Below are 24,399 nucleotides of genomic sequence, written 5' to 3' on the forward strand. Positions count from 1 at the left end.
ACTAATGCAAAAAGCACAAAGCAATGTGAACAGAAGGCCACTACCAGATACCTACTACATACTTTGGTGCTGTACTGAAGGTACCTGATGGATGTATAGTGGCTGGCAACATAAGAAGTTTCTTGGTAGGAGACAGTACCCAGGAATCTTGCATGTCTGAATGTGCAGAGCAAGGCAAGGGACAAACTGGTGAATGCTGCAAATGGATACTCTGGCTGCTGTTGGCTGCAGTACAGATATGAGCATACATGTGTGCCTTCTGTATTAAGGACTGCATGCAATCTCTCCTTAAGTCTGGACTGACTTAGTGAAGTGCCACCAATGACACACTGTCACATTGCCCACAATCATCTTTTTTGTTCTCAGCTGCTGTTTCACTTATGGATCACTACTAACAATCCACATATTTATGTACTCCATTCATACCTTGCCTTTCTTCCCAGTGGAAGAAAGCTTACATTGTTCTTCATTCTATCCTCCTGACAACCCTGTGGGGAAGATTACGCTGAGAATGTGTGACTGGCCCAAGACCACTCAGAAAGTTTTCATGGCAGAGCAGGGGTTTGCTTCACTGGCTCTCCTGAGCAAAACAAGGTTCCCATAATCGTTTTACTCAGGATGCTTCTGTAGGAATAAGCATCTCAGCTAATCAGTTGTGTATAACTTCAAGAATATTCTTATTATCCTTTTATTGGTCAACTATAAATAGACATTAGATGCATAATCCACAAGCCTCCCTATTCTCCCCTATCTGATTTAATAGGTCGCTAGAATAAACAGCACTCCTGATCTGGACAGCTCAGGCTTGCCCAATCGCATCAGATCCTGGAAGCTAAGCAGGGTTGGCCCTGGCAAGTATTTGGAAGCCATTTCATTCAAGTCAATAGGATTAGAAGGCTGTAATTCTGATGCTGATTGCATTTTCAGACATCACTTTTAGGCTGCGATCACAAAAAATAATGCACTTTTGATCCACTTTCAGTGCACTTTCCAACTGGATTTTGCAAATTCTCACAGTAAAATCCAGTTGGAAAGTGCACTGAAAGTGGATTGAAAGTGCATTATTGTGTGTGTGTGATCACAGCCTTAACGTCTCTTTTAACATCAGGGTGTTAATCTCCTGTACAGAAGCATAATGTGTGTCACTGAGAGCAATACCATAAGGAGTTTAGACTCTATCAAAGGCTGAACTCCTAGCAGAGTCCCTTGAGGCAGAATGCACACAGCTCAGACACCAGATAAAGATGCATCTGCCCGCTTCAGGGATCAATGGCCACATCAGCAGAAGAGGACAGACAGTCCCAGTGGCAATGGGGGCAGCAGAATCCTTGAAGGGCAGCTACTGAGTGGCAGCAGTAGTGGAAGGTGACACTGGTAGAGGATCTTTTGTAGACAACAGCAGTGCCACTTCAGCTAACTCTGGTTAATACTGCACGGAAGGTGGAAATGGTAAGCCCCTTCTGACCATTTCTTACCTTGAAAATCCTATGCTGAGACAATCCAAAATGAAGGAGAGAAAGATAATAGTGCTTGAAGGATGGAACCCCCAAGTCAGGTGGCACTCAAGCAGCTATTGGGGAAGAATCACGACAAGCACTATTCTTAATGTTACAACTGGAGTAAAGCCAAAAGGACATTGTATTGTTGATGTGAATGGATGCAAAAGGAAAGTCCAGATCTATTTAATGCTTATAATAGGAACACAGAATGTGAGAAGTATGAATCAAGGTAACCTCAAAATGATAAAATGAGAAATGGAACATTTAAACATGATCCTGGGAGTGAGTAAATTAAAGTGGACTGGATTAGGACATTTTCAGACAGAAAATTACAGTGCTTGGAGGGGGGGGGGGGCGGAATACAAGCAAAAAAGAAACTTGAGTTTTTTTATTAGTGAAGCAAGACATAGTCAGGGGCTATAATGCAAAGTGATTGAATAATATAAATTAGACTTCACGGAAAGCCTATCAATATAACCATTGCTCAAGTTTATGCCTCTGCTACAGATGCTGCTGAGGAACAAACTGAAAGCTTTTATACAAGAAATTGACCACACATCTAAACAAGATGTGCTGATAATCATAAATGACTAGAACAAAAAAGTAGAAGACAAAGCAGAATCCAATATTGTTGGAAGATTTGGGCTGGAAGTACAAAATGAAGCAGGAGAGTGACTCAGACTTCTGTGAAGACAACAATTTGTTCATTGCAAACACACATTTCAGGCAATCATATACATGGACATCACTGGACAGTCAATATAGAAATCAAATAGATGGAAGCAGAAAATGAAGTTCTATTTTCTCTGCTAAAACAGGACCAGGAGTCAATTGTGCTACAAATCAGATTCTTAATATCGAAAATTAGAATAGAGCTGAAGAAAAACACCAACACATTCATAGTTCCAATTACAATCTAAGCACCATTCCTGAAAAGTTTAAAGACCATGTAAAGAACAGATTTGCATTACTAACAGTGCAGTCCTAAACTTATACCCATCTAAGTCAATTGAAGTCAACAGACCTAAAAGGGTCTAATTTAGGAATGTTCAGTCTGGAGAAAAGGAGGTTGAAAGGGGGCATGATTGCTCTCTAAGTATTTGAAGGGCTGTCACTTAAATGAGGGCAAGGAGTTGTTCTTGTTGGCAGCAGAGGAGAGGACTTGCAATAATGGGTTTAAATTAAGGATGAGAAGGTACCTGCTGGATATTAGGAAAAACTTTTTTTAACAGCAAGAGTTGTTCAGCAGCGGAATCAGCTACCAAGGGAGGTGGTGAGCTCCCCCACACTGGCAATCTTTAAGCAGCAGCTAAATGAACACTTGTCAGAGATGCTCTAAGTTGATCCTGTATTGAGCTGGACTAGATAGCCTGTATGGCCCCATCCAACTCTATGATTCTGCTAAGGATGACACTGTAAGTTAAAGTGAATGTGAGTCAGAAAAACTATGGGCTAAAACCCTATTCCTGTAGACAAAATAAATGAAAAGCCTTGATGGATGACTGATGAAACTCTTAAACCTGCTGAAGAAAGACAAGAAACAAAAGTAAAAAGTGACAGAAATAGATTCAAAAGTCTAAATGCAGCGTTCCTCACCCACAATAATACAATACCTAATTTAACACGAACACTGGTATCAGAGCTTGCAATAAACTCAGGTGCCAACTTTGCTGCCACATACATCCACACAACACAATCATTGGACCTAACAACATCAACTACACCATCTGAGGGTCAGTCACTTACTCATCTTCTTACACTGTATGTGCTATTAAATGCTGACAGTGCCCTTTGGTTCTCTATGTCGGGCAAACAGGTCAAACCCTATGCCAAAGGATAAATGGACACAAATCTGACATCAAGAATGATAACACTGAGAAACCTGTAGAACATTTCAGCCTCCCAGGGCACTCAATGGGGAATCTCAAAGTAGCTGTTTTATTACAAAGAAATTTCAGAAACACTGGAATGGGAGATTGCTGAATTACAAGTTATTACAACACCCGGGACATTGGAAGTCCCAGGGCTTTACAGAGCTGTCAGATTCTTATCTCACAACACATGCTAAATCACTCAGTTCTCTCTTCTACCCAGAATTAAACGTTGTTGGTCTTAAAGGTACCACTGGAGTCAAACTTAGTTCTCTCATTGTTGTTAACTCTTTTATTATCTATATGTTAATTTGCTGCTATCCACAGGTTTTACCTAATGCGTTCTTCCAATCTTAGCTATATTTAATGCTTAGTTATTTATTCATCGACTCTAATTAGTCCTTCCTGACAACGTATATGAAGGAGTGTGCATTTCTCTCTTATGCCAAAAACTGAACTTTGTTGGCCTTGGAGTGCCACTGGATTCAAACTTGGTTCTCACATCTGTTTGTTAACTCTTGTATCTCCATGCCAATTTACTGCTATTCACAGAACTTACCAACCACCTTAATCCAGTCTCAGCTATACTTGCCCAGTTATTTATGCATCTTAACTCTAACTAGCTCTTCCTGGCAACTAACCACTCCCCTCTTTACCTATATGTAATGGTTGAAGAAGTTTTGTTTCGCTGTATCTGAAAAAGTGTGCATGTACATGAACGCTTATATTTTGTTGCTCCTAAAATTTCCACTGGACTGAAACTTTGTTCATTTATTTTTCCATTAGACATAACCTCATTTTGATTCAAGTTGTATATTTTTCTGTAAGTGTAGTCACAAAATATGTTAGTGTTTTATCTGGTAGTGTTATTTTATCAAGGTGTGTTAGTTGTTGCTCACATTTTAGCAGAGTATTGTTTGACATTTTAAACCAACAATCTTTCCTAAGAGATATGTGATGTTATATAGAGACATATAATCTTCCACACGGTGGTGCTCTCAGACAATAAACCTGTTTCATCAAATTGCTGTAGTTAACATATCCTAATTTATTTCCTTGTAGATAGATCCCGGTAGGCAGCGGTGTTGGTCTGAAGCAACAGAACAAAGCAGTAGACAAGTGCACCTTTAAGACCAACTAAGTTTTATTCAGAATGTAAGCTTCCGTATGCTCTTAAGCAGACTGATGATGATTGTCTGATAGTCTGCTTAAGAGCATACGAAAGCTTACATTCTGAATAAAACTTAGTTGGTCTTAAAGGTGCACTTGTCTGCTGCTTAGTTTATTTCCTGTTTATCTCACTGAACATGGAAGGACGAGCATTAAGAACCATTTATTTAACTTATGCATTCATGCAAACATAAATCAGAGAACTGTTTTTGTGTGACTATATTTATTGAGATATGAAGTTTGTCTAATATATAACATACAAGATAAGTAATGTATTAAAAGATAGCTCTCTTAATTATATTGATGTCACTCTGCTGGATTAGGATAATTTATTTAAAGCTACATAAATTTCAGCTGAGCTCACTCTGAAGTAAATATACTTAGACACAAAAAAAGCCCAGCAGGAACTCATTTGCATATTATGCCACACTCCCTGACGCCAAGCCAGCCAGAAATGTGTTCCTGTGTATTCCTGCTAAAAAAAAAAAATCCCTGCTTAGGCATAATTGCCTAAAATAAATTCTATTAAAACCAGTGGCAGTCATATTCAATCAGTGACAAGGAGAATGCATTTGAAGTTATCTTTTTTATGAATGATGCTTCTTTTAAAGACATTTAAAATAAAATTTCATTTATTGCTTCAGAACTACACTTGAAACATCTGTGTAGGCTGCAATGCCAGTTATTGGACAAAATGCCTTTGCTGGACAAAGTCAGGATGTAATCCGGACAATCACTATATGGATTCGTAACATAAATTAGCGAATATTCTTTGGATTCCCAGCATTAATCTTAACATAACTGAGTGAATATTCTTTAGATTCCCAGCATAGGTAATATCTTGCTTGGCAAACTGAGTATCTACTAACTGGTTTTTATGATTAAAACAGAACAAACACTTCTTCAGGAGCCAGCCTTTCCATTAAAACTCAAAGTCACCACTAAAGGACTTATACACTTGTCAAGTTGGGTGTGACTCTTTGTAACTTGCTCAGAAATAGTGTGTGCAGGAAACTTCTGTTCTAAGAAGTAGGCGAACATTCCAATGTCAAGAAGTTCTAAGAAGTAGGCGATCATTCCAATGTCAACAGCTTCTACAGCAATAATCAAATAGCTTGGCACATCTATAATTGAAATGAAAGATACAAGATCTGTTATACTTTTTTAGTAGCATCAGAGTTTGATCCTGTCCTGCCTTCAAGGAGTTCTGAGAACACACTGGGATTTTCCTTCTTTCATCCGTACAATAACCCTGTGGAGTGTATTAGGCTGAGTAAAACCACCAGGAGGTTCCAATTCACCTGGTGAGCTTCATGGACAAGTGAAAAGTTGAGCCCAGTTCTTCCAGATCTAAAGTCTGATTATGATTATAAAGTCACAGAGCTTTATGTGCTGAAAATGTTATTTTTTTATCTAGGCTTGATACATGCAGGCAGAGATAGCTTGAGGCAGATGAGCTTATGGAAAAGCTTCAGAAGAATTCTGGTGATGTAAGAGAAGACGAGCAAATAGAGTGGATAGAGTTTTTGTATGTCGTCAGATCCTGGAAGCTAAGCAGGATCTGCCGTGGCTAGTATTTGGATGGGAGACTTCCAAGGTCATGATGTGGAGGCAGGCCATGGCAAACCCTCTCTGAATGTATCTTGCCTTGAAAACCCTACAGGGTTGCCATAAATCAGCTATGACTTAACAGCGCTTTCCTCCACCACCATGTAGAAAAGAAACTGACAGATGCAGTTTGTCATGCCTTGACTAGTGGTCGCAGTATGGAATTATTAGTCTGGAGAATGGTGCAGCTATGTGACCTAGGGAAAGTAGCCACCTGATAGGATTATCAGATCCATGTATTTGACAGAGAAACTAATGGTGTGACTGTTCTCAGGGAGTCAAAATTAAGAAACTGAAAAAGAGATGTAGTGTTCCACAGATACAGGGCTAGCAAGCAATTATTGCTGAAAATTTACAAAGGAAAGAGAGAAGTAGGATAGCATAGTCTGTCAGTGAAACATTATAGAAGAATCATCCCTCTTTCATTTTTTTCATTTATTTATTAATCTATTTAAGACATGTATAAGTCTGCCTTTCTCCCAGAACACGAACTCGAGGGGCCCAATATTCAGCCAATTTCATAACGAAGGCTTAGGGTAAATGAAAGTGATCTGTCTGTCAGCAGATAAACCATGCATAAAGACTCAGTAAATGTTTCACAAAAAGTTTAGTGCTAGATGTTTAATCGTTTCTGTCAGGACACTTCCAAATACAGTGCTTTGAAAAGAATCGGTTGTTAGCCACCTACATGCCATTCAAAGTTCTGATCCTCATGTTGAGTGCTGCTATTCCACCTGGGCTAGCAGGGGGCACAGCTGTCAGTCACCATAATAAATCTCTCCTTTAAAATATTATATGTAGGTTTTTTCCCCCAGATTCTTACTGTTAGGACATCTAAAAATGTCCTAACACAACAAACTTTGATATCAATCTTAAAATAGAAGAATTTAAGTGGCAAAAGTCAACTTGCCGCCAAATTTGCTTTCAGTGCCTCAGTAGGGGTTTGTTTCTTAGCTCAGATAACTGGCTCACAGACTGACTGCTTTTCTGTCTGCATAATAAGCCTAGAAGGGAGGATGGAGTACAGTCTTTAATATGCAGAGGTGCACATGGGAAAGTGACCAGGGAAAGAAACCAAAGAAGCCATCCAGCAGAAAACAACAGTCTGTGGGTTCTCTGACCTTAGCAACAATATTCCTGGATATGTATGCTCTTGTCCAGCTATGAGGGGAAAGATGGCCAAAGTATTCTGCTCTGATAAATGAAAGGAGATTCTGGCAGCCTGTATTAGTAATGTGCTCATTCCAAAGGAATGTAGCTAAGCTTGACTCCCTTGAACTAAACCTATTGGTGGCTGTTTATTAAGTAAGAGAACAAATTTAACAAAGAAGTGGGAAGAGAAGTCTGTGTGCAGTTTTTCTCCTTATGTAAGCAATTTGGTTTTCCTCAAGTGGATTTGGCAAATGTGTACGCTCATGTATGAAAAACAACTATGTGCAGATCTAATCCAAAAGCATCAGATTTTCCTAAGCAGATTTATAGTTGCAGAACAACTAAACAAATATTATTGGCATTGAATTAAAGGAACAGCTATTGTGATTATAGGCACATACTAAATAATGCAGTTTCAATCCACTTTGGTGACTGTTTGCAAGTGGATTTTGCCATTTCACACAGTACAATCCAATTGCAAAGTGCATTGAAAGGGGATTGAAAGTGTGTTATTTGGTGTTCTCCCATAAAGTGTCAGCAGAAGGCAATTCTAATCTGCAGAGTTATTATAAAAGATGTGTAGAAACACTCTACTGGGCATGGAAAGATCTCTTTGTGGTTTCCTCAATTTTTGTTGATGCTGCTGCCTAAGATCAGTAGTAGTTATGAAAGCCTCCCTGGTTGGGTACAGACAGGCAGCTCCATGTGCACCAGAGGTATCCCAAATCAGGCCATCCCAAAATGAAGTGGACTAATCCCAGTCAGACACTCCTACACAAGGCACCCATATCTCGTGGGAGGGGGCACTTTGGCGCAGTCAGACAGTTGTGGCACACCATCCCCTTAGTGCAGGTTTCTTTTTTTCCCCTTTCATTTTTATTAGCCATGCACAGATGTACTCTGTGGCATTCTTTTTTTTTTAAAGAATATTGGTGAGCACCAATCTGTCTCAGAGACGACAGAGGACTGGGTGAGTGGAACAGGCAGCCACTGTGCCTGTCTGACCTTGTTTTTTCAATCTGCCTGGGGGCTGTGCCTATGTCAGCTCAAATTGGCTGTCTGAATTCAGCCCCTATTTCCTAAAGTGTGACTGTTAGCTCTGCAAAGACCGGGTTGCAAACTTATGTTTGCTACTGGGGAATGTGGGAATGGGAAGCACTTACAGGAAGGTCCCATGAGCAGGAGAAAAGGGTTGTTAACCCTCTTGTGCACTGCCAGATTTGTGCACAAAAGTAAGCTGCAGTTTAGGGCATAAAATTATGAGGGGTTCTAAATGCTTTTTAAAAGCCTATGTTTCAGTGATACTCAGTGTTGCCCCTAAGCTGAGTTAGTGTGAGCTAGCTCACATTTTTTTAGCCTCCAGCTCATACATTTTTGCCTCAGCTCAGGAAAAATGGCCCTAGAACAAATTAATTTATGCAGTAACTCACAATTTGAATGCCAGTAGCTCACAGCTTTAATGCCAGTAGCTCACAAAGTCGAATTTTTGCTCATAAGACTCTACAGCTTAGAGGGAACATTGGTGACACTAATTGTCTGCTGCAGATGCCTCCTTGCTAAATCCATGCAAAGGAAATGCTAGCTTGGAGATTAATGTTTTCCTCATATTCTACAGGAAAAGTTCAGCAGGAACTCATTTGCATATTAGGTCACACCACCTGACATCACCATTGTTTCACATAGAGCTTTTTGTAGAAAAAGACCAGCAGGAACTTATTTGCATATTAGGCCACACCCCTGACACCAAGCCAGCTGGAACTGCATTCCTGTGTGCTCCTGCTCAAAAAAAGCCCTGCTCATAATGTCCAGTTCTGCTATTATATTCCAAAAGCAACAGAATATTAAAGCAAGAAATTGCAAGCGTTCAGATTTGTGTTGTATTTTATCGAAGGGAGCACTCACTTGATAAGACCCTGATGCTGGGAAAGACAGAAGGCAAAAGAAGAAGGGTACAGCAAAAGATGAGATGGCTGGACAGTGTTATTGATGTAACTAACACAAATTTGAGCAGACTTCAGAGGATGGTAGAAGACAGGAGGGCCTGGTGTGACTTTGTCCATGGGGTTGCAAAGAGTTGGACTCGACTGTGTGACTGAACAACAACAAAAATTTTATCACATGAATTTGGGAAAATCCAAGAATTAAGATAGACCAGAAATCCACCTCTGCGTGGTGATTTCCAATAAATTATTTTTTACAGTGCAGTTTATATTGTATTGGTATTTTCAATGCATAGGCAACAGATTTATTAACACTGCTACTGAACTGGGGGTTGTTTGATGTATATAAGAGGTGGAAAGTGCAAATGGTAGATCTGGTAATTGTTACCTGTAGGGAAGTTTATTTTTCACCATATAGAAAACTGAGTCCTCATACTGTGGTAGCATGCTCTGTGCCTGGTTGGGAGAAGGAGGCAGCTATGCAAAAGAGAATGGTTCAGTTCTCACTGGTTTCTGTTACATTCTGTGGGATAAAGAGACTGCAATGTAGGACTCCATTGCAGAGTGTATATCAAGATCACCCATGCGACCCAATGCTGGGGCCACCAGCGGCAGGTTTATCACTCCCCTTCATAGTATCTAAGATGAACAATGTTACTTTCTTCCTCCGTATATTTGAATGGATGCCATTTTAGGCTTATTGTATTGAAGCGTTTCACTTAAGGACAGAACTTCAGTGGAGGCAAAATATTCCCACCTCCTTGAAGTATAGAGAGCTTTTGCCAGAAATTTGGTGTCCAGAGTCCCCACTTGTTTTAAGGTTGCGCACAGGCAGTATGGGAGTAGGTAGAACTTTTAGAAAGATTCTGTGAGCAGAAAAAATTGTGATTAAATCTCTCATGCACAGCCAGAATCTGCCAGCTGTTGTTTCCAAGTTTATTGCAGAATTAAGATGCTGGTCTATATACTGATTATATGAAAGGTGCCAAAAGTTCCAAAGCCCTCCAGAGCCACAATGTAATAGTGTGACGTCACTGCACAATGTATATCCTCTTTTGAAACTCTAAAGAGGAAGGTAATTTCTTCAGAATTGTGGTATGTTTTCTAAGAGAAATGTCTATTTTTGGTAACAGGATGTTGCATTTTTCCTAATGAGAAAAATATCCCAAATACTGATCTATATTAGACTACTCAGCTGATTACAGCATTGTGGAAGCAAAAGACAAGTCTTTTCTGCTCACATGGGCTCTTTGTGATGTCAGTAGATCGGAAGTGCTGAGGAAAGCTCAGGATGGAAGATGAAAACACAGAAAACCACTGAACCCACTGAACTCTGTGCTTTTGACCTGGAATTCCCCGCATTGCTTTGGGAAATGAAGGTTTATAGGAAATGGACTGGGAGACCACAGTCATCATGGAACTAGCGTCTAACACCGATGCGTCTCCAGTTATTAACAACAAAGCAACACACCATCCATCATCTCAATTAAAGTTTACAATACTGTGGTTGGATAGTGGCTCTTTTCTACATATTGAATTACTCTTCCAGATTGCTTCTTTCCAAACAGTTTCGATGATTATTGTGCTTGGAAGCACCAGAAGGGAGGATATGAAGGGCATTTATTTAGCTGCCTTATTTATATAATATAAATTCAACTACGTTCCAGATAAGCCCGATCTCATAAGATCTCACAAGTGAAGCAGGGTCAACTCTGGCAAGTACTTGGATGGGAGACCTCCATGGAATACCAGCAGTCAAGAGGTGGGGGCAGGCACCTCCCTGAATATCCTCCAGGCCCCAAATACAGGTCAGTCACCAGAAGTTGCTATGACTGCCAGGTGCACACATACTCACATGCACATGTGTGTGTCCCTTTAAATGGGATAGCCAGAACTCCCTTTGGGGTTCAGTCATGCTTGTCAAACCCTTGCTCCTGGCTCCACCTCCAAAGTCTCCAGATATTTCTTGAGTCGGACCTGGCAACCCTAGTTGATTCTTCCTCCTGTTGAAGTCATTATGTGGTTGCACCCACCGCCCATGGGCATGAAAAAATAGAGGCCCCTGGTTTATAAGACCCAGTCCATTACATTACATCAAATGATAACTCAACTTGATTGCTTGCTGATGTGTACGTCCTTGGAATACATGTGGGAGGGGAGTGTAAGCATCATGCAGATTTACATGAGAGTAGCCCCATTGACTGCAGTTAATTTTCTCTTGTGTCATCAAACATTAACCCTTTTTCTGCTAACACAGTTTGCATGGGGGGAAGCGGGATTGTGAGTAGGGTCACCAGCCTCCCCGCTGATATGGGAGCCTAACTAGGAACTATTTCCACAGCTTTCCAGTCCCAAGAAAAAGAAAGTATTGGGGGGAAGGGGGAAATTGTCACTCAAAAACTACTCCCCAGGGGGCTCCTGATCCTGACAGAGCATTAGGTGCAGAACGTCACAAGCGGTGATTAACGACCCAGGGGCAATTATGCAGTTATGTGCACATCGCTACCTGATCAAAAAAAGGGAGTGGAAACAGATGGGAAGGTTCACTCTTGCCAGCTGGCTTGAGGTAGCAGCTGAGGTGTTCAGACATCTAGGAATGCAGGATAAAAGTACTGACATCCATAAGGACTGGACTTTCTCTGGTGCCTAATAATAACTCCAATTTGAAGGCGGGTCAGAATGGGATGCCAACAACTAGAGAACAAGAGGCAGATGTTGCTGTCTGGTCATGCACTTTAAATCCAGAAGGGAACACCAATGACTTCAGATCAAAGTGCTTATTTGACTACTGCCTTGGTAACATTAAACACTGATTGAGTTGAACTTTCCTTGTAATGGGATCACTGGTGTCTACCAAACAGACTTACTGCTCCAGTTTCAATTCCCTTTAATACCAGGATTTTTTACTGTTTCCCCACAGCTTTTCTCCATTGCTTCTCTGCTCTTTCTGAAACCTGTTTTCCACCAATGTTTTCTTTGTCTTGATTGAGTTTTTATGCCTGTCTGTATTGCCTACACCATGTCTCATTATTCCACTCAACTTGCCATTTTTTTTTTTGGTGCATAGGTGGTGGTGGTGCACAGTGGTGTTTTTTTGTTGTTGTTATTTGCAAGCTAGTGATATATTGAAACAACTGTATACTGTGCACGCACTAAATAAATTTGGAATGGCCAATCAGAGTGTCAGAAATAAACAGCAAGTCCTCTTTTTGCTGCCATCTAGAAGATTCCTTTTAAGAACACACTTGAACACTGGACCTGGGCACCATTTTAAATCTCTGTCTGATGAGTGCTGGGTTTCTTTTCAACTTCTAAAGCAAAGAGAAAGGTTAACTTGTGGGAGTGCATGGGGTCACCTAGAGATATGTGAAAGCATTGACTTGCTACTGATCTGGGGTGAGGAAAAGGTTCAGAAGGCTTCCACAGAGTATTTCAAAATAGTTGCTGAGCAAATGGCCATTAACAACCCTTCAGCAAAGGAGTGCCAGACATAAATCAAGTCATTGTGCCTTGAGTACAAAAGGGTTGTTGCCCACAGTGCCCCTACAACCTATCCTTTCTACTCTGAGCAGTTAGGGTTGCCAACCCCCAGTTGGGGGCAGGGGATGCCCTAATTTGGAGGCCCTCCCCCACTTCAGGGTCATCAGAAAGGGGGTGAAGAAAATGTTTCCAGGGCACTCCATTATACCCTATACTATAGAGACCAATTCCCAAAGGGCATAAAGGGCTCGGGGGGGGGGGGAGGCTGTTTTTTGAGGTAGATGCACCAAATTTTCAGCATAGCATTTGGTGCCTCTTCTCAAAGCACCCGTCAAGTTTCGAAAAGATTGGGCCAGGAGGTCCACTTCTATGAGTGCTCCCAAAAAGTGTTCATTATTTCCAAATGGAAGGAAGGCACTTAAGACATTTAAAAGGTTTATTTGATTTAAAAGGCTGATGCCTGTGATAAAAATTAGCACTGGATCCTCTTTCAACAGTTTGGGTTTACAGGCAGGTCCTGCATCTGAAAAGACTACTGTTTCACAGCACCAGAAGGATCATGGATGCAAATGTGTGCCTAATGGATGAGTTATGATAGGTCTTCCTTTTTCTGTTTCCTTTCTTTTAAAAACACAGCAAGAAAAAAAACCCTGACCATTCCGCCCAAAAGTTTTTCCCATAATTAAGCAACTAATGTGATGATGCCTCAGGGAAATTGGAGAGTTTTAATCTGATGCCTCATGGTTGACACAGCTGAACTCCCTGAAGGAGCATAAGAACCAAACTCTAGCACCACTTGTAAATCAATTATTGTACATGAGCAATAACAAAGGCACTCTCCAAAACAAATATTACTTAAGCATCTTCTCAGCAACTAATACCCAGCATGTAGGAAGCTAACTGGCAGCACTTCAGGCTTGCAAGATGCAGCTATAATCTTTTTTTTTGGTCTGGACTCTATTATACAGTTTTCTCCAGCTTTACTCTTCAGAACACGCTCTGCTTAAAATGTACTCAGCATCAGATTTGGCAGCACTATAGATTGTCATTCTCAACATTTTCCTACAGAATGAATAGTGAAATCAGGAAGCCGGCAATTGGTGACACAAGAGTGTGAGACTTGTTTCCAAAGTGCTACAAGTTTTACAACATATTTTTTTGCCTGCCTCTGGATTTCAACAAAGGTTAACAGTACAAAGGTTAACAGTACAAAGATTAACAGTACAATCCTAAATTATACCCTCTAAATCCACTGAAGCCAATGGGTTTAAGGAAGGGTGTTCCTCTGTTTAGAACTGCACTGTTAATACTGCAAGGGAATTTAATACTGCAGAGTTATGTCTTGTATGACATCATATAAAAACTGATTGCTGCCACCTCCAAAATATTTTTGATCTGACTTGGCAAGAGTAATGAGCTGTCTGATTTTAGGATATTGCCCATTTTAGGGTACTTAAGGAAGAAATGGGAGACTGTTCTGTGTTCTTTCATGTAATTAATAATAATAATAATAATACTTTTTATTTGTATCCCGCCCTCCCCGCCAGGGCAGGCTCAGGGCGGCTCACAACATAAGAATACAATATACAACAACATACTTATAAAATCATCATTAAAACAATTTACAAGTTATATTAAAATTAACATTATGGTGCTATAAACATTAAATCTTCAGTAAAGTTCAGTAGCTAAAAACATATCCAGCAGCACTTTCTTGAAGGCTATTTTGTTGAAGGCTATTTTGAAGGCTATTAGTTGAAGGCTATTTTGAAGAGGTAGGTCTTACAGGCCCTGAGGAATTGATCTAAACATCTTAGGGCCCGCACCTCTTCTGGGAGTTGATTCCACAGCAGTGGAGCTGCAATGGAGAAGGCCCGATCCCGGGTTGTCTTCAATCTGGCCTCCCTTGGCCCAGGGATATTCAGCTGGTTCTTTCCAGTTGACCTCAGCGCTCTCTGGGGCTCATATGGGGAGAGATGGTCCCTCAGGTAGGCAGGTCCTCGGCCATATAGGGCTTTAAAGGTAATAATAATAACCAGCACTTTGTAATGAACTCGGTATACCACTGGCAGCCAGTGCAGTCCGCGCAGCCCCGGCTGTATGTGCTCCCATCTTGGGAGCCCCAACAGCAGCCTAGCCGCCACGTTCTGCACTAGCTGCAGCCGCCGAGTTCGGCACAAGGGCAGCCCCATGTAGAGGGCGTTGCAGTAATCCAGTCTCGAGGTGACTGTAGCATGGATCACCGTTGCTAGGTCCCGGCACTCCAGGAAGGGGGCCAACTGCTTCGCCCGTTGAAGATGAAAAAACGCAGACTTGGCAGTGGCCGCTATCTGTGTCTCCATTGATAATGAAGGCTCCAGAAGAACCCCCAAGCTCTTGACCCTATGGGCTGCTTTCAGCAGCACACCGTCAAAGACCGGCAAGGGGATTTCCCTTCCCAGGGCACCGCGGCCCAAGCAAAGGACCTCTGTCTTCGTTGGATTCAACTTCAGCCCGCTCAGCCTGAGCCAACCTGCCACGACCTGCAATGCTAGGTCCAGGTTTTCTGGGACGCAGTCAGGTCGGCCGTCCATTAGTAGACAGAGCTGGGTGTCATCTGCATATTGATTACACATATTTAGATAACAGATCTAGGACAAAAAATACTATTTTCTCTGAACATTTCAGAACAATATTAAAGGCAGACAGTGCACAGGAATTCGATGCAGGAAGTCCTTACATATGAATAATAGTTCTAGTTTTCTTCCCTGAGGAAAACAGTGATCAAAATGGATTTTAGTCAGCTTTTTGTTAGGCACTTAAATCCTTGTTCTAAATAATGGAAATACATAATATGGTCAAAATATATATTTCCCCACCCATCACTGGTGTGGAAATAGGGAAATGTCTAAAAAGGACCAGGGCTTTTTTTGAGCAAGAACACATAGGAACGCAGTTCCGGCTGGCTTGGTGGCAGGGGGTGTGCGGCCTAATATGCAAATTAGTTCCTGCTGAGCTTTTTCTACCAAAAACCCTGTGTGAAACATTGATGACATCAGGGGGTGTGATCTAATAATGCAAATTAGTTCCTGCTGGGCTTTTTCTACCAAAAAACCCCTGAGCAGGACTATGATGATATCACATATTTCCTACCTGCACATTATAGGAGAGAGGAAGGGGAATACCAAATGTGGTTATCACGTGATAGCCATTCCATGCTCCCCTCCTTGTCATGTCTATTTCCACCTTTAACTACCTCTCCTGTAATGTGACTGTAAAACCTAGGCTAGTGGGATAATATCCTATTACTCTTCTCCTTTCTATTCTATGCTAATCTGGAGGTTACTGTAACCAGGCCAATTGATTTCAAACAGTGTGCCAGTTTCAGCACCAAATAATAAAACATGGCTTCCGCCACTTCAGTAAACAGTTTTTTCATCAGAAGAGCAGGATTCAGCTACTCTTCTTAGCTCTGAACAGAGTCAGACACAGATGTTTTTTGAAAGTGGAAGCACTATAACCTCTTGGACTTTTATCAGCCAGCATCACCTCCCTCTTGCCTGGATTCAACTGCAACCATGCTGACAGACCCCAACCCAGAACAAAGATGGCTGCCCCCTCCCCCATAGCTTAGATAAAACAGATCTATAGCTGGATGTCATACATATCGGTGACTCACCACTCTGAATCTACAGATAATATCCCCCCGCTTCATATAGATATTAAATTGCGCTTGGGACAGAACAGAGCCTTGATGTACTCCACAAAAGAGATCCCATTATGCCAGTTCAGCCCTTCCAGCTACAACCAATAAAATGAAGGCAATGGGGAAAAAATTTCAAACCACTCTACCCTTCCTATTCCTCTCAACCCTCATTCTGATTCCAAACGTTTTCATCAGTATTGAGTGGCTGATCATGTTGAAGGCTGCTGACAGTTCTAAAGGCAATGTGATTTCTGAAGCACTCATCTCATTTTAGATTTTTTTTCTAGCAATGTAAGAAATAAAACCCCAGAAAGCCTTTGAAATGGGATATCTTGATGCACTGCTGACCTTTTATCATCTCACCACAAACCCTGTTTCCATGTGCCTTTCATAACAACCAAACCTCAAGATTTATTACAGAGCTCACTAGAGCATGAGCTTTTATGTCAGACTTCCCCTCCCCTTTCTAGGTAATTTCAATGAACTCATTAAAAGCTGGTTTTATTAAAGCAAACAAAAGAGTCTATAGTACAGAACTTTGGTGAGACGAGTTACATTATTTGAGACTGTGCAAAGCAGCACAAAGGCTTGTTCCTTTCATTAAGATCACTGCTCAAAACCAAATCCATTTATCTAGCAAAGCATATCTAAAACACCCCTCATTGAATCACCATTCATTTTTCATTTATGATTTTCCTCAGCTTTTGCATTAATATGGATTACCTGAACAGGGACTATGTCAACTTCTAGATTTCATAAAGCACTTAGCTCACAAGCTTGTTGCATATGAATGCTGCATATTAATAGTAACATGGCCTTTCAGAGCCAGTTTGGTGTAGTGGACTCTAATCTGGAGAACCAGGTTGATTCCCCATTCTTCCACATACAGCCAGCTGGTTGACCTTGGGTCAGTCACAATTCCTTCAGAGCAGTTCTCTCAGAACTGTCTCAGCCCCACCTACCTCACAGGGTGTCTCTTGTGGGGAGAGGATGGAAAAGAGATTGTAAGCCACTCTGAGACTCCAAGTGAAAGGCAGGATATACATCCAACTCTTCATCTTCTCTACAGAGCTGTGTTAGTAGTCTTATAAAGAGGTCATTTTTTATCGGTGTTTCCAGGAAACACTTCTTAGTTAACCTTAAAACAAGATTGGAACAGCACTCTGAAATACCACCACCACAGAGGTTAAGGTGATTAGCAATATGACAGTTAACAGAACTAAGAAATTTCATATTGAGGCATACCACAAAAATGCATTTGAGCTCAAGGTGAGTGTCTTTCACGTGCCCTTAAAATGCATCCATCCAGTTTTTAATTCAGTTGAAGGCTGCACAGGAATGTGCATTTTCAACCACATTGCCTCCTTTATGTAATTTGGCATCATTTAATAAACATTAGGCTTTGCCTGAAGCAGGTCTTCCAGACAAAATTGACTAAGTCTATACAAACCAGGCCAATAAAGAAATGTCCTGTTCTGTACTTATTAGTACTGGTGCTGGAGCCTAGGGTTTCCCTTCAGGACAACAATGGAAATATGAATGAGCTAAAGTAGAGGTGATGTCTTGTGGAATAACGAATGGCATATGTGGACGCTATCTTAGAAGCTACATTCTAACAGTTTGGATAGGGTTACAGTGAAAACAAGAATAAAGGTGGTGTAATAATTAGAACAAGCAGATCCTCTGTGTGAAAAATGATCCTGAGAAGGGGCAGAATGGAAACGCTCCCTGGGAGCTATGCACTGTAATCAGCACACTGCCCAAGTGACCCAAGAGGTTGCTTGGTGTACTGCAATGAGGAGAGGGCACACAAATCCTTGTTGTCAGTCGGCAGGTGTACAGGAAGAGATGAGGGGTGTGTGGATTATACCTATGAGCAGCCAGCCTAAGGTGAGCGCTTGAGATGCTCACCGTACTGCTGAAATAGACTGAACTTTGCCATGTGGGAACAGGTGTCTGCATGTCATTGCCTCCTTGATGTTCATTACTGATAGTCAGTTCTGAGCCGAGCTCCTGTGGTTCTTGCTCTACCACTGGGACTTGGCTTTCTCCTGGCTGACAGGATTTGTTCCATCTGGATCCATGCTACTACCATCTTGGTCTTCAGCGCCATTCTCTTGGGACAGCAAAACACCTTGATCTAGCAGTTAAGAGTTCTAGAGAGCTGGAAACTGTAATTAAAGCTGCTTTTCTGTGATACCATGTAAGCAGTGCAGACATACAGATCAACGTTTTGTGCTTGCTAACAATTTCAACTCCATGAAAGTTGCACTTTTAGATTCTGTTTCCAAACTGATGTTACTGCTACAGCCATCTCTTCAACAGGGGATTCCGTGTTTAACTAAATCAAGTTAATGCAATGGACACCTCAAGAATAAATATACTTAACCAAACAATTGATGGTTTGGGTCCCTTTTGCTTTCTCCAATGTAGTTGAAATGGGGGAGAGAAGAAGAAAAATGCAGATTTATACCCTGCCCTTCTTTCTGAATCAGTCTCAAAGCAGCTTACAATCTCCTTTATCTTCCTCCCCCACAACAGACACCCTGTGAGGCAGGTGGGACTGAGAGAGCTCTCACAGAAGCTGCTCTTTCAAGGACAACCTCTGCAAGAGCTATGGCTGACCCAAGGTCATTCCAACAGGTGCAAGTGGAGGAGTCAGGAATCAAACCAGGTTCTCTCAGATAAGAGTCCGTGCACTTAACCACTACACCAAATTGGGAGCCATTACAGGGGGGGGGGTGTGTGGCTACAACTGGAGGGAAGAACAGAACCAAAATGTTGGGGGAGAAAAGGGGGTTGAGGGAGTACATCTGCCAACTGGCAACAAGGGAGCACTTATGTATGGACACATTGAATTGGCTGTGTCCAGTGGCCCTAAAACTTGCAACTGACAATGCTGCTCTGGTTTCTTGGGCCCATGCCATTTAAGGACTGATAGGTTATCTACAATTCAATTAAGAAAATAAAGGCTATGTAGCATTCCATACCTGCTGAAGCTGGTATTTAATGTGAAATTTGTTATGCATTCTGGGTAGTGAGAGGTTCCAGGAATAGCATTTACTTGGGTTGGTTCCTTTTGGAGGAGGAAGCTCTGGAGACTTTTAGTATTTTGTATTTCACACCCATACACAGCAACGGGATATTACCATCATATGATGATCCAATGGAGATTAATTCTATAGTAGTCATGCTCAGTGTCAACTAATTGTGTGGCTTAAAGCCTTTCAACATGAGAAGTTTCTAGCAATTTCTGGACCTGTCAAGGTCAAAGACCACTTTCTTTCTTTTTTCGCCTATTAAGACAATGCACACATGCTTTAAAGCTACTTACAAAGGCAAAATGCAAAGTAAACAACAGTTATCCTTTAGTATGAGAGGCAGAGACACAAGCAAATTAGCACTTCAGTGAATATTAACTACGGTAAATTCAATTATGCTGTTAATCATGGACCTTACTTGAGATAAGTATATAGTCAAATAATAACATGTGGCCATGGAAGTAATTTCCTCTTACTGGTACATGGCACAGACCTATTGGTGGGTGTCTTCGTAACTGTTCAGTGTAAAGAAGGTACAGAGGGGAGAACTTATTATTGGGGAAAAACTTGTTTTATTAATTGAAACCATTCCACTGACCTACAAGTCAAAGTACCAGTGAAACTGACATGAGGAGGGATGAAGAATTGAATGCCCAAGGCTCTACATTGCAACCACTTGCCTAAGGCCACCTACTGAGATAGTTGTTTCTAAGATCGTACTTTAACTACAAGCACAAGAAAAAAGCTGAAGGACAGCAATTCACATAACGACATCTTGCTAACATTTTACTATATTCAACCTGTTTCTTCACTGAAATCCTTGTGAATGTAAAGACTAGTAACTTTTTCTGTTCTACAGGAACCATCCATGTCTTGTTTATGAAGACACTCCTGACAAATATCTACTTGAAATAGAGCATAAAAATGGAACTCCGTAGAAAGTATATTACAAGAGAGGTTTGTGAAGAGATTTTTCAGATGCACTGACTAAATGTTTTGCATATGCTGGGAATATTAACTAATGCAAACTGCAGTCTCAATATTATTATTTGGTTTTGGGTCTGTTTGTTCTATGCTTGTGTTTGTAATTCAGAATTGCCAGAGATTGGTCTCTCCTATTTAGTTATAAGATAGAATTTGAGCCAGGGACTTTTCAAGGCTCAGATCATTCTTTTAACTACTATACTGTACTGTACCAGAATGTGAAGTACTTATTTACTAAAGACTAAAACAAATTACTTGAAAAAATAATAATTAGTCTGTAACCAATGCATTTCTTAGGATAAAGTCTTTGACCTCTGGATGAGAATGCAGAGAATCTCCCTCCCTTCTGTACACTGACATTTTGGGCACATGGCAACTTGTGTAGAAGGTATGGTGAAATAATTCCTGTCTGCAGCATTTTGAGGTACTGAATGAGAGTCAGGATGGGAAATCTGCAGCAGCATTTGCTTCCCAAGAAGAAAACCATACTTTTTATAATGTTACAGCTAGAAATAAAACTCTATGGCAGCAATATAAGTAAACCAATGAGGCTGCTTTGGTTACATCTGTTTTGTCCCAAACTAGAACTGAACAATCAGCTAGTTAGAATGTTATGCAACAAGATTCAGTAGCCCAATGGACATGGGCTGAATGACTAACAAGTAGGATTCAAGAAAAAAACAAGTAATTCATGTTTTCACAGGGTCAATATTACTCAGTATGTCAACAGTATAGTTGTGGGTCCTGTTTTTAATTCCACGAGGCTTTTTTGTGCTTAAATTCTTCCCCTTTTAGTTCTTCTTTTTAGAAGCAGTTGTCTAGGGAGCAGCTAAGAATCACACACATACAAAAAGTCTGTCCTTATAGGATATTTATAACTGCATGAACTTTTGACTGCTGAGTCAAGCAGTCTCTGAATTAAAATGGTTTACTTTTAGAATGTGAAAAAGTATAAATCACCCACCCCATCTATCCAGTCCACAAGTGAAGATCCTCTTCCCAAGCCAGGCTGCCTGTACTCTGGAGGAGTGAGGCAGATGGCACCCAGAGACAGGGCTTTTTCAGTGGGCACCTTGCATTTAGAATGCTCTTCCTTACCTGGCTTCTACTTTACTCCTTCATAGGCGTAAAGTACACGGGGGGCTGGGGGGCTTCAGCCCCCTCCCAGGATTTTCCCACGGGGCTAAGCCCCCGCTGGGCAATCAACACAGGACCTGGGGCTTCAAAGGCATGAATGGATTTTTCCCCTCTGAGCTTCAAAGTCAGTGAATGACTTTATGAATGACTTAATGACTTTACAACCCAAGCTCAGCTCCTTAGAAATGCTAATTGAGCTTCTGCTTCTCTTGCCTTGAAAGTCTCATGAGGTGGAAAAGACGATGAACCAATCAACCTTGGATAGGGCCGCAATTGTCAAGATAATTGTCAAGATTCAGCAGCAATTGTCAAGATAATAGTGACACTCCTTCCCCCTCCACTTTTAATGCACCAACAGTCAGACTGCAGGCTCTCTTTGGTGGACAGTGTTCCCTCTAAGCTGAGTTAGCGTGAGCTAGCTCACAGATTTTTAGCCTCCAGCTCACACATTTTTGTCTTAGCTCAGTAAAAATGGCCCTAGAACACAATAATTTATGCAGCAGCTCACAATTTTAATGCCAGTAGCTCACAAAGTATAGTTTTTGCTCACAAGTCTCTGCAGCTTAGAGGGAACATTGTTGGTGGATTCAAAATACTTGCTTGGTTCCAATTTACATTTGGGGGGAAAGTGAGATTGAGTATGGCCATGAAGATCAGAGGCCTTTAAGAACAAAATTTGAGGCCAGTGGCACCTTTAAGAACCAGCCACGTTTATTCTGGGCATCAGCTTTTGTGTTCATGTACAATGTTTCATTTAGATTGCACACAAACTTATTTTATCTGACATGAGCCTTTTTTTTTTTGCTATTAATCATTGATCTTATTTATTGTTTTGCTGCTGTTGGTTTTATGACGCGAGCCATCCTGAGCCCATTTTGTGGATAGGGTAGAATATGTTGAATACATGAAATGAAATTAAAGTTTCATTTCTAAGTGAAAACTGAATGATTTAGGTGTCAAGCCCTACAGTATCAGCAGCAGCTGTAAACTGTAGCATATAGTGAACCCAACATATAGTTGGTGACAGCCAGTTTGGTGCAGTAGTTAAGTGCGCGGACTCTTATCTGGGAGAACCGGGTTTGATTCCCCACTCCTCCACTGGCAGCTGCTGGAATGGCCTTGGGTCAGTCATCACTTTTGTAGGAGTTGTCCTTGAAAGGGCAGCTGCTGTAAGAGCTCTCTTAGCCCAACCTACCTCACAGGGTGTCTGTTGGGGTGGGGGGGGAAGGTAAAGGAGATTGTGCTTCAGGGTCATCAGAAAACAGTGGGGGGAAGGAAAATGTTCTCCTAAAGCTTTTCTGCATTGCGTTTTACTGTCAAATTTGGGACCATTAGTTTGTCCTATGCACATGATATGTATATTTGCAGATCTTAAAATGACTATTCTAAAAGCGAATTTCAAAAACTGGACACAGCAAGAGCGTTTTCGCACTCACCTTCAGCCGGCGTGACGCCCCTCTTCACCGCGCAGGATCTGCGCGGATTTCGCACTAAACGCCACGGAGCAGCCGGAAGAGCCGGAAAGTCCCGGCGCTTTTGCGGCGCAAATGGAAACCACCAAAAAGCAGTTTCCGTTTGCGCGGCAAAAGCGGCAGGACTTTCCGGCTCTTCCGGCTGCTCCGCGGCGTTTAGTGCGAAATCCGCGCAGATCCTGCGCGGTGAAGAGGGGCGTCGCGCCGGCTGAAGGTGAGTGCGAAAACGCCCCAAGAGACCTCTGAGATACCACTATAACCACTGGCCAACTCCCACCTTTTTCTGGGTTTGGCCTGGTCCATGGGCATTGTTGGGGGGGGTGCTCCCTAAATTTATGGGGAGGGAGCGTCTCCATAAATTCATGGGTAGTGATAATGGAGGCCCCTCCCTGTGATGTCACTGGCTCCTCCCTATGATGTTACTGGATCAAATGTCTCTGGCTGGGCCCCAGCCCCCCCCCCCCCGGGAAATTGAAAAGTCTACGCTCCTGACTCCCTTAGGACGCAAGACATCTCTCATTTCCCAGGCTTTTAATTGAAGGGTTTCATTGCTTTACTTATTTCTATGGCCTGTTTAATCCAAGGACTGTTTTATGGATATAACTGGAGACTAATGTTGGTTTTATGTTGGTTTTATGGCCTTCAGGTTTTTGGTCTGTTTTTATGGCTGCTTGTAATACTGGTAGTGTTTGCAATTGTTAATTTTATCTTTTTTTGACTTTAATTGCCTTGAGCATGTTTCTTGAGAGGCAGCATACACATTTTGTAAACAAACAATTTTACCACAGATTAGAAGAAAATGTGGTTGATTGCCTTCTTCCATTATGTCACATAGAGATACAACTGACAACATATTGTAGGAGTATACAGTGAGCTCATAGAAGCCTTTAATTACTTATTTGTTTTTCAAGGTAAAATATCGGTTATTTTGCAGTTTTCTTGTGCCTCATAATAATCAATTTAGATATGGTGTGTGTCTGCATATACACATACACATTAACGATAATGAAAGCTGAATAGCTAATATGTATAACAATTAGCCATAGTGCACATCTGCCATGGCTCATGGAGAATGTGCCCATCATTTGTCAATGAAGAGAAAATTGCACATCTTACCTGGTCAATATACAAGTTCTCCTACAGGCCTTGAAAATGCACATATATTGATTGTTTTTTTAAAAAAATATTTATGTAATATATTTTATCCCATCCTTCTTTCAAAGAGTTTAGGGCAGCATACAGGTTTTAAGGGAATAATGGGGGGGAAATAAGATGCCGTCCCCAAGGCTTTGTGGGTCCCCTACTTGAATTTCCTACGCATCCAATCAAACCAGACATCAATCATCGATGTCAGGGGTGG

This window comes from Heteronotia binoei, chromosome 2 (genome assembly GCF_032191835.1).
Source record: "Heteronotia binoei isolate CCM8104 ecotype False Entrance Well chromosome 2, APGP_CSIRO_Hbin_v1, whole genome shotgun sequence".
Taxonomy (NCBI): Eukaryota; Metazoa; Chordata; class Lepidosauria; order Squamata; family Gekkonidae; genus Heteronotia; species Heteronotia binoei.